The sequence below is a fragment of the Rhyacophila brunnea genome, unplaced genomic scaffold (genome assembly GCF_057557595.1).
Source record: "Rhyacophila brunnea isolate RB1 unplaced genomic scaffold, BYU_Rbru_1.0 scaffold_79, whole genome shotgun sequence".
In the NCBI taxonomy this organism is placed as follows: domain Eukaryota; kingdom Metazoa; phylum Arthropoda; class Insecta; order Trichoptera; family Rhyacophilidae; genus Rhyacophila; species Rhyacophila brunnea.
Genome location: NW_028233349.1, coordinates 758262 through 768551, shown reverse-complemented (window position 1 = coordinate 768551; position 10290 = coordinate 758262).

The following is a 10290-nucleotide window of genomic DNA, read 5'->3' as shown; positions in this document are numbered from 1 at the left end:
AGTTCCAGGATTTGCAATCATACCAAATATTATATTTGGAGTTACGCAAAATTTGGTGCATAAATCTATTTCAGCTCCTAAAATTTCCTTATCTTGGATAATTTCTTCTATGATTTCTTTGGCATCTCTTATCGACGACTCTTCTTCTTTTTCTTTTAAAATATCTTCTGGCTTATAAAACTCTTCAGTAGGATTACTTTTCTTGAATTCCTGATAAGCGGAAAATTCTTGATTGACTGAAGTCCAGAATCCATCAAACATGGTAAGTTTCTTCATCCTCGCCTTTTTGTCTTTACACAGCTCGTTAAATTCTAATTCTTTGGTTTCTGCCGGCCTTTTAATTATTTTAGACAATATACTCTCGAGTTCTTTCATTGAATCATCATCATAACCATATGTTTCTGGTAATAATGATCTTATGCCCTCCACTGTAGTTGGTTGCGGTTCTTTCGCCTCTGTTTGTGCCTGAAGTCGCTCTTGGTTGGATTTTAGTGCATAAAAAATGCATACGAATCCAGGTACACCAAGTAATCCACGAAATAATAAATACAATTTACAGTTTTTCTTGCTCATTTTAAAGGGGATTAAAATTTATTTTATATGTACTGATTAACACAGATAAGCCGACAAAATAAAGTTAATTTAAAAAAGGATAAATTATTCGAAAAAAATGTGTAAAAATCATTCACAAATAAATAATGTTTATTTTACGAGGCACAAATAACTTAACCGTAAAAACATCTTTAAATAAACTTTTTCAAATAATTTCAATTCCTGGAAATTTATATTTATGAAGTTGCATGTATGTAAACAGGTTTTTCGATACTGATCAACCTAAAGAAAAACAAAATTGCAAAATACAATAAAATAAATTTCATTTGAAAATGAAAATATTTTTAATTTTTCCCCCTTTTTCTTTGTAGTGAAAACACAAACCAGCAAATCCTTTTTAATCAAAATTAAATTAATTCTTATATAGATTTTGTAATAATATACACTTTAAACTTATTAAATCTCTTTTTTATTGAATGTTTAAAGTTTTTTGTTTCAAAACACAGACAAACGGGTTTTTCAGAAAAACACATTAATAAAATAAAGAAGAACATACTTTCTTACATTTCTTATCTTTCTGTTCTATAGATAAAAAATGTTTCATATATATTGAAAGGTGCATACCACAGGAAAACCAAATAAAGGATGCTATCCAGTAATTTAGATTTAAAAACTTAGCCTTTAAGCAAAAACTTATTAAAAAATCGAAATAAATATTTCAAGTTGATTATTATACTTATAAGTCTAGAATATATAGATAAATATAAGAAACTTGCTATAATCTATATTTATAATGTTTTTATGTGCATCTTAATATTATAATAATTTAATGAAGAACATAGTAAGCTCGATAAAAACAAAAAAGTCATTTCTGCTAGAATATCTTTTGGATATAAAATTATTATGATGATTCCTTCAAAAATGAATGGATTTTTTTATTTTATAACATTTGTACAAGCGAACAGACTTTTAAATTTAAAATATTCTTATAAGGAAGCGTATTTGCTATTAAGGTGTTTATTGGCAGTATAAAAAAAATAATAAAAATAAAATAAGTTTTTCATTCTGACTATTTTATACACATTATCTAGATTTATGCTTTTGAAACTAAAACAACCTGTCCAAGTCTCTCGAACAGATTTTTAACTATGAGAATAATTAATCTATGAACTTATATAAATTTTAAAAATAAAATATTTTTTAAAATTAAATTAAAAAAAATGTTTTGCATTTTCGATTCATGAAAGACTCTTGAAATGATAAATCTTGTGAGAAGAATACGTATATATATGTAAACAAAGTAAGAGATAGTGAAGAGTATTGGCAAATTTTGCAACCAAAATTGTACTACATAATCAGAAAAGAACAATCTGCCAATTTAATTTAGAATTAACTTATGTAACTAGCATAAAAATGTTTCATGGGATATTTCATTACGTTGAACTAATGGTAATATATAAATTTATTTTATTTGCGCTTTAAAAATCACATAGATCTTTATAGCCGCATATTTGCATTTTAAAGATCATGCTTGAGGCTTTTCTTGTTAATAATTCTAGAACAGCAATGACAAAATAGACCGCTTTCTGGATAAGCAACTCTAGAAAAAATTTTATATTTCGCAAGGATCATTTTTTGAATCCATCTATAGAATTATACGCAAGACTTACACGTTTGAGAACGCAAGCAAATTGCAAAAAAAAACTCAGAGCTTTATGGAAGTACATGCTTAAGTCAACTTATTTTGTTTTAATAAAGCGAAATTTTTTTAATAACCAACAAAAATAAATTCTTTCTATGTAAAAAGATGATTCTTATTAATTAATAGATCTAATTACCTATAGTATTTTTATCTGAGAGACTATAAAAGGTTAAATAATATCTATAGAAACGTATGCATTCCTAATATTACCATATTATATTTTAATTATAGAAATGAAACTCTTAGTTGGCAACAAAAATTTTCTTTTGAATGACTTTATAACATTTTTTACACGACTGTATGCTAAAAATGATAAAGGGCTGTAAATGACACTCATATGAGAATACTATTATATAAATAACTAAGTTTGATTTAAAAATCTTATTTTTAAAAAAATATGATTTTTTTTGGTTAAAGTTGAAATTGACTGCTCATGTGATAAGAACCCCAAATAAGTAAATACTGCTATTAAAATCTCTTTATATAATAGAATAGTATAATGACACCAAATAATTATGTGAACTAGAATTTTAATGCAAAAATTTAAATTTGTAATAATATTTTCTGCAGAAGAAGCCATTTCAAGATATCATGGCGGATACAATGATATTAAATACTGGACCTTTGTTTTTATATTGGTTTGAAGCAATCAACTGAATATCAAGGTTGTAAAAGGTAATTGTGACTAATTGATAAAAGTATAAAATGAAAATAAAAGAATAAATCTACTATTCGAATTTGTTAACGGGTTTATTTATTATATTATTTTGTTGCGGTAAATTCTATATATTTTAAGTAATTTCTAAATGTAAATATTAAATACAAACCTTCAATTGCTGTTTTTTTTACAGTTTCACAGATATATATATCTATTGTAAAACTATTCTTAGAAACAAATATATTTTTTTAATTATAATAAAAATTTTAAGATAAAACTAAAAGTTATTCAAGCCTTAAATAATATTTATGAAAATAGAATTCTTTGTGCTTTAATTTAACTTTATTTTAGTAATGTATAAACAACCGTAACGTATTTTAAAACCATAACATTTTTTAGAAGTTTGGAGCTGAGCATAGTTTGCTTAGTTATAACTTCGGTAAAAACTCATAATCTTAAACCTCTAAATTGATTTTTTGAATAAATGCGCAACTTTTTCATAAAAATAACTCATTATATACAAAATAGAATATTTAGCTGTCCCCTTTTAAAAAAAAAATCAAACTTTTGAATCTAATGAAAAAAATATTTTAATCACTACAAAAAAATGTTATTTAGATTGTGCCATAGTAAAATAAGTAGTTCAACGATAAAAAACACTCGATGATTGTGCTTATATAACCAGACTCGACTATAGACATCTAGTCTTAATAACACCGTTTTTACTTTTTTAGATGCGATTTTACATGATAAAAAAAGCAATATTACCGTGAAAATGAAATGAATATTTATCTGTATGTCTGATAATAAAATATCATGGATAAAATGTGTATTCATTGTGGTTTTAAAAATAAACATGGAACACAATTATTCAAATTAAAACAGTAAAATTGAATTTGTGTATTATACATTATGTCTGTGTATTCTAATTTGCATAAATTCTTGTTCATTTATTTGCTCAAAACAAGTGTCTTACCTTATAAACGTATAAGTTATTCATGAGAACGATGATAAAATCATTTAGACAGCATTCTTATAATTCATGTATAAGATGTATGTGACCAACTCAACCAATTATTAATAACAATCAAAAAATACGTTTTTTTATATAATTGGTTTGCAAGTATTTCCTGTATTTTTTTAATCAATCAAACTATCAAAAATATATGATTTTAATGCTATTTATCATTTATTAATAAACTGGTACGTGACAGAAATCTTATTTTAAATCTTTTAATTTAATAGAATTCCAGACTCTAAAATTTTATAATTATCAAACATAATTTATCCTATATTTCCTTTTTTATTTATCTAATAAAATTGGAATCTTCTATTTTATGTTAAAAAAAATTTTTAACATTCTTTAGAATTTTTTTTCCTTTTTGGGTCACTTTTGATCAACTACAAGTTTTAAAAGAATTTTAATTTATACTTTATCAAAAAAGTACGATAAAATGAAAAATTTTCTATAATATAAATGCTTGTCATCAGGATTGTCATTTATATACAAGTTTAAGATAAAGATCATGCCATAAGTCGTGACACAGGATGGGTGGTAACCCAATATAAAAAAAAACAAAAAGAACATAAAGTTTTATTTTAAATCATGGCATGCTTAATTCTAGATTCACAAAAATACAATCTTTTATTTTAAATAAGAAATGTATTGAAGAAAACCGTTTATTTTGAAATTTTTAAAATAAGAGAGGATCGAGGAAAACCTTTTATTTTGATACTTATAAAATATGAAGGTATCGAAGAAGATAATAAAAAAGAAAATAGTATAGATATGATCATACGGTTGCTCTTTCAATTTACGTTTTAAATATTTAGTAAAAAAATATATCAAAATCTAAATAAGTTAAAATTGTTTTGTTCATATGTAAAGAGCTAGTTAAAACAATTGGTAACATTATCTATATATTGAAGCCATAAATATACGATTTTATGTATATAATGCAAAGTATTAGTTATTTTAAAAGAATTCGATTATTATTTAATCATGCTTTAATTTTAGAAAATGATGTATTTGAGATCTGTAAAAAATAGCTTTCTTAAATTTTTTATTGTATATAGACATTTTTTATAATTTTATAATATAAAACTACAATATATCTCAGCATTTGTATAATTTTAATACATTCTTGCCAATGAATGTACGTTATAGCAATAGATTATGAAAATTGTCTGTGAGTGCGTTTTTTTTGCATATAAATAATAATCAAATAGTAATAAAAATAGAAATAATTAAATTTTTCTTAAATATATATTAATTTGAAAAAAATATTTTTTCATAAATAACCATATTCAGTAAAAGAATAGAATATTTTTTTTGTATAATTATTCACATCATAGTAGATATTCACGCATATTTTAGTATGATTTTACATCAATTTTTGTATTTTTGGCTATTTGTCCGGATGATTGAGAATTAATTTTTGATGAATGCAAATAAATAGTATTTCATAAAAAACATCATGGAAGGCAATTATAGGCTAGAAGAATTACATTCAATGTTTTTTGAATTTTAAGATAGGGTATTTCTAAAGTTTAAACTTATTCATTTGGGTTCATAAGTATTTCTAATGGAATAGATAAATAAAATTGCGATTTTTTTTTGAAAATTACTTGATTCAAATTTAGAAATATGCTAAATCAGTTGTGAAAAAACAAAGTTCTTTTTGTGTAAAGAGCTGACGATTTATTGGTTATCTAAAAAACGTTATTAGTAAGTTTTTTGGTATTTTTTACAACAGGATAATACAACATTTGGATTTCTTGCTTTTAAATTCAATAAAATGCAGACGAAGGTTGTATAAGAAGCCAGAAAAAAATTCCAATATTTTAAAAAAAGAAGTTATGCAAATTTATGTCGCATCTCAACATTAAAATTAAAAAAATATAAGAATCAAGCTTTATAAAAAAAAAAGACATTATATAAAATTCAGTACATTATAATATATTAAGAAGCTATTCTATTGTAAAAAAAAGTGATGCCGATATTAATTTGAATATTCTAAAATATTGATAATCGCAAAAAAACATATATACTACATCTGTAAGTAAAAGGGGTCATCCTGTAGAAAATTTTATTGTGTTTATTAAATATAGTTGTGTTTAACTTTTCATAAGTTTCACTATTTTATAAATAGTCTATTATATTGCCTTTTAAGAGATACCATATATGATAATTCATAGATTATTCTTAAAAAAATATATATAGAAATCTTATGCATTTTCTACTATAGGTGTTTTACTCGGCACTTGATCGGTTTTTTATAGTATATTAACCGCCGTAAAGTCGCCATTTTTTGTAATTTTTTTGTTTCTTCATAGATGTTTTGATTTTTTAGAATGCTCTTTGGGCATGAATTATAACTAAGATGTTGTATTATAATGCAAACAATGCTTACGACAAAAATACGTTTCGAGGCGAATACTTATGTTATGAATATATAAAGATGAATTTAAAATCTAATGTGCAGAATAATAAAATTTAAGGCATGCTTTACAAATAGCCAGTAAAGGAAATCATAATTTGGTTTTTTTTAATTTTTTAAGTAAATTTTCAGGCACAATATATTTTCTTCAAAAGAAATTAAATCTTAAATTCTGATATTTAGATAATGTAAAATAACGAATCTGATAATTCATTTCTAACTCCATAAATACTATTTACCATTATTTTTATCATTTCTTAAACTTTTTATCATAACTACACCTTGTCTTAGATGATTTCACATGATTTTTCTATACTATAAATATACTGTGTTTTTTGATAGGAATGTTTTGTTTTTTTCTGCCAAAAAAAACCTAAAAATTATAATTAAATATGTACAAGCATTTTAAATGCCTTTTTAACATCCAGAGATCGCAATCGCATATGTATTCTGCTTAGATTAGTTTCCTTCAACTATTAATTGGCTAGCACAAATATATTTTATCCTTAAAAATTTTACACGTGGTCCTTTTTCATCATCTTTATGTATTCTAGTAATAAAGACTAAAACACTTTCTTTATATAATACACAAAAATAAAGCTATAAATAACAAATTATACATAATAATGTCTTAAATGTAAATGTTTGATTGTAGATTATACCAAAATCTTATTGTTGTGAACAAAAATTATATATAATATTTTACCCTTAAAGTATTTGAGCTTAGAAGAAAATTTAAATAGATTTTGCTGTATATGTGGTACATTCCTAGAGTGCTTACTATATACGCATTCTGATGTAACACTGAAAAAAATTCAACCAATGTGATATATAGGTTTAAAAGGTATTTAAGTAACCTCGAATACCCCTTTTTTATCATTAAAAATAATAAACGTTGGTCAATTGCACAAATTCATATAAGAATTGGATGTGCAAGACAGAAAATATCACAATTATAATGTTTATATTACACATTTTTTTTTGTAATTTATATTCGTATTAGGTTTTTTTTATTTTTCTTTGCGTCTTATGAACATGTGATAAAGAAAATCTATTTTTTGCAAATTAAGATGCCTTGAATTCTAAAAAAAATGAGTTTTCTGGCATTTATACATTCGAAGCATATTGAAACAAAAGAATCATACATAATCATATGAAACACGATACATCCCAGTATATTACCCTTATCATTTTATGTTACCCTTATACCTTATATTTAATATCTTATATAGAGAATATAAGTCTTTAATATACATGGATTGCTGTATAAGATGTCTTTAAGTTATATTCACACTCTGGTGGCTAGTATATCAAATAATAGAGCGCTGTAATCTGCTTCATACATGAACTATTATTCAGACATATTTAATTGCTATGTAACAGTAAGTATTACAAAATCCATTCGTTTAAATCAGAAAAAGCTTTTTTTTTCGTGTATTTGATTCTAGGTAAAATTCAGTGATAATTTGGGGCTATTTTTTTAGAAAATATTTAATCTAAACAAAATTGTAGAACACACAAAACACAAATAATAAACTTATATGATGATTTTTTATTTTATTCTAGTAATAGCGCTTATTTAAAGATAATTTCAGAATATTTTCTCGATCATTTTTTTTTCATAGGTTTTGAAATTTGTCCTATTCATTCACTATTTATTTTTTTCATTCAAGTTGTTGTTTTTTCATATTTCATATGTATTATTGATTATATATTATTTTTTTCAGCATTTTTAATGCAACCAAGATGTAATATTTTGATATTAAATTTTGTTGTTGTATATCTTACCAGGTTTTTATTTTGCCTTCATTTTTAATAATTTTCATCGATAGTTAAACTTATTGATTGAATACAAAAACATTATTTATACCAAAGAATACGTGTATATCTAGAAAATTGAGTTTAGACTCAATAGACTATATTCGTTCTTTATACTTAAAAGGCAAAATTATAACTTAATTTTAGAAGAAATCGCAATATCAAGAATAATTATATATATGAGTTCGTAATCGAGATTCGAAAAATACAGCCATACCTTCACTAGTAATTCTAAACCTGTTCCCGCATATTTCAATGAAAATTGATCTCTATATGATAAAGTAAATGCGACAAATGATTCAAAAAATGCTCTATTGTAAGACTTTAACCACTTTTTAATATATTTATAGCTATGAATGACACGTAAGTACCTACAAAGTTCGACTATAAGATGTGAAAATATCGAACTTTATGATTTTTTGCAACTTTATAGTAATATGTTTTAGAAGACATATGCTCAAAACTTTTAAGTAAAATAGCGAAAGGTAGTATTACAACCTAAAGATTTATATGTTCAGTTTGCTTGCAGATATAGTTTTATCGTTTTTTGATGACTTAGAATTAGCTGTTTGTTTAAAAATATTGAAAATCATTAGGCTTCAAAGGAGTTTTCTTATGAACATGAGCGAGTCTCAACAAAATTTATTATTACAGCATTCATTTACATCTTTTTAATCTTTACTTTGCCGTTTTGTATTGTTTTTAGCGTGTGAAAATATTGAAAGAAGCTGTGTACTGTTTCTTGTATTGTGAACTTTTTCTACCTCTGTTTTTAGGTTAAATTTGTTCTTGTGCTATATAAAATAATTGTAAAAAAGATGTATTTTTATTAGAGTGAGTAATCTGTTATGACCCATACTATATTTTAATAAAAATGAACATTTTTATGTTCATTATATGTCTATATGTTGGTTTTTGGTGCTTGGCAAGAAATTTTTCTAATTTCATAGGCCCATAAACTAACAGTTTTGATTTTCCCCGAACGATTAAGTTGATTCTTCTGAAAAACAAGGCAACATTATAACTATGAGTTACGTTGCATAACCACTTTTTCGGACTTGAATTGAAGTATATTTTGTGCATACATCAGTGATTGTTATGTGTTCAAGCTTTCTCTTAACTATGTCTGCCTACCAATGTCGCCTTAAATGTAAAAACTGAGCCTTATAATATTGGCGAACGTATAAAAGATAAAAACATGTGCAGAGGTGGAAATCGATTTAAATCATTTTTTTATATAAATTCTAGTGTAAATATTTTTACTACAATTGGTAGTTCACCTTAAAAATATCTTATTTTTTGGTTTTTTTGCTATGTGCGACTCTCAAGAGTCTTGAATTTTGAGGTACAATATTTCAATATAAAAATATGTACTCGTTTCGCCATATTTTTGTTGTCTTCACCAATATATTTTATATTTAGCCGTTTTTTTATAAGTTTAGACACTTATAAGTCTAAAAAATGTAAACTGTCAAATTTTTGTCTAAGTATATTCTTGTATTAGTAAAAAAAAATTCATTGTATTTTATGTTTAATAATATATAACGAACAGAGGTCTGATGCTTTTTTTCGATCAGGCAAACTTAACGTTATATTCTTTTTAGGTAATTATGAACATCTAAATTTTGGTAAAAAAAGCAAATAGAACAAAGTTGGATTTTTTTAATTGATTTAAACACCAAAATACACAAATCTCTATGCTTTACCGGCTTTTTGTTAAAAATACATTTTATCAATTCTTAAAACACCTTTTTGCTGCTTCATTGTAACAGGTAACATAATATGATATCGAAATCTTGTTATATAGCCCTTGGTTCAGTTCTTATAGTCATCTGCATTTTTAAGAATATATATATGCCGTAATAAAGCATACGGATTTTTTTGCCTGTTTTATTTTAATTATGTTTAAATATATTCATACTCACTATAGCACTATTTAAATTAGTATTATCGAAATGAATCCATAAATGTCAACAGAGCATCACCATATTTGTTTAATATTATCTTTTCATTTATGTACATGCTAATGTATTATCAGGGAGATATATAAATAAATCAGTTTCCATCGATTTAGCCGATTAAACACATAGAATTCGGTCAAATGATAATTTATGAAACGA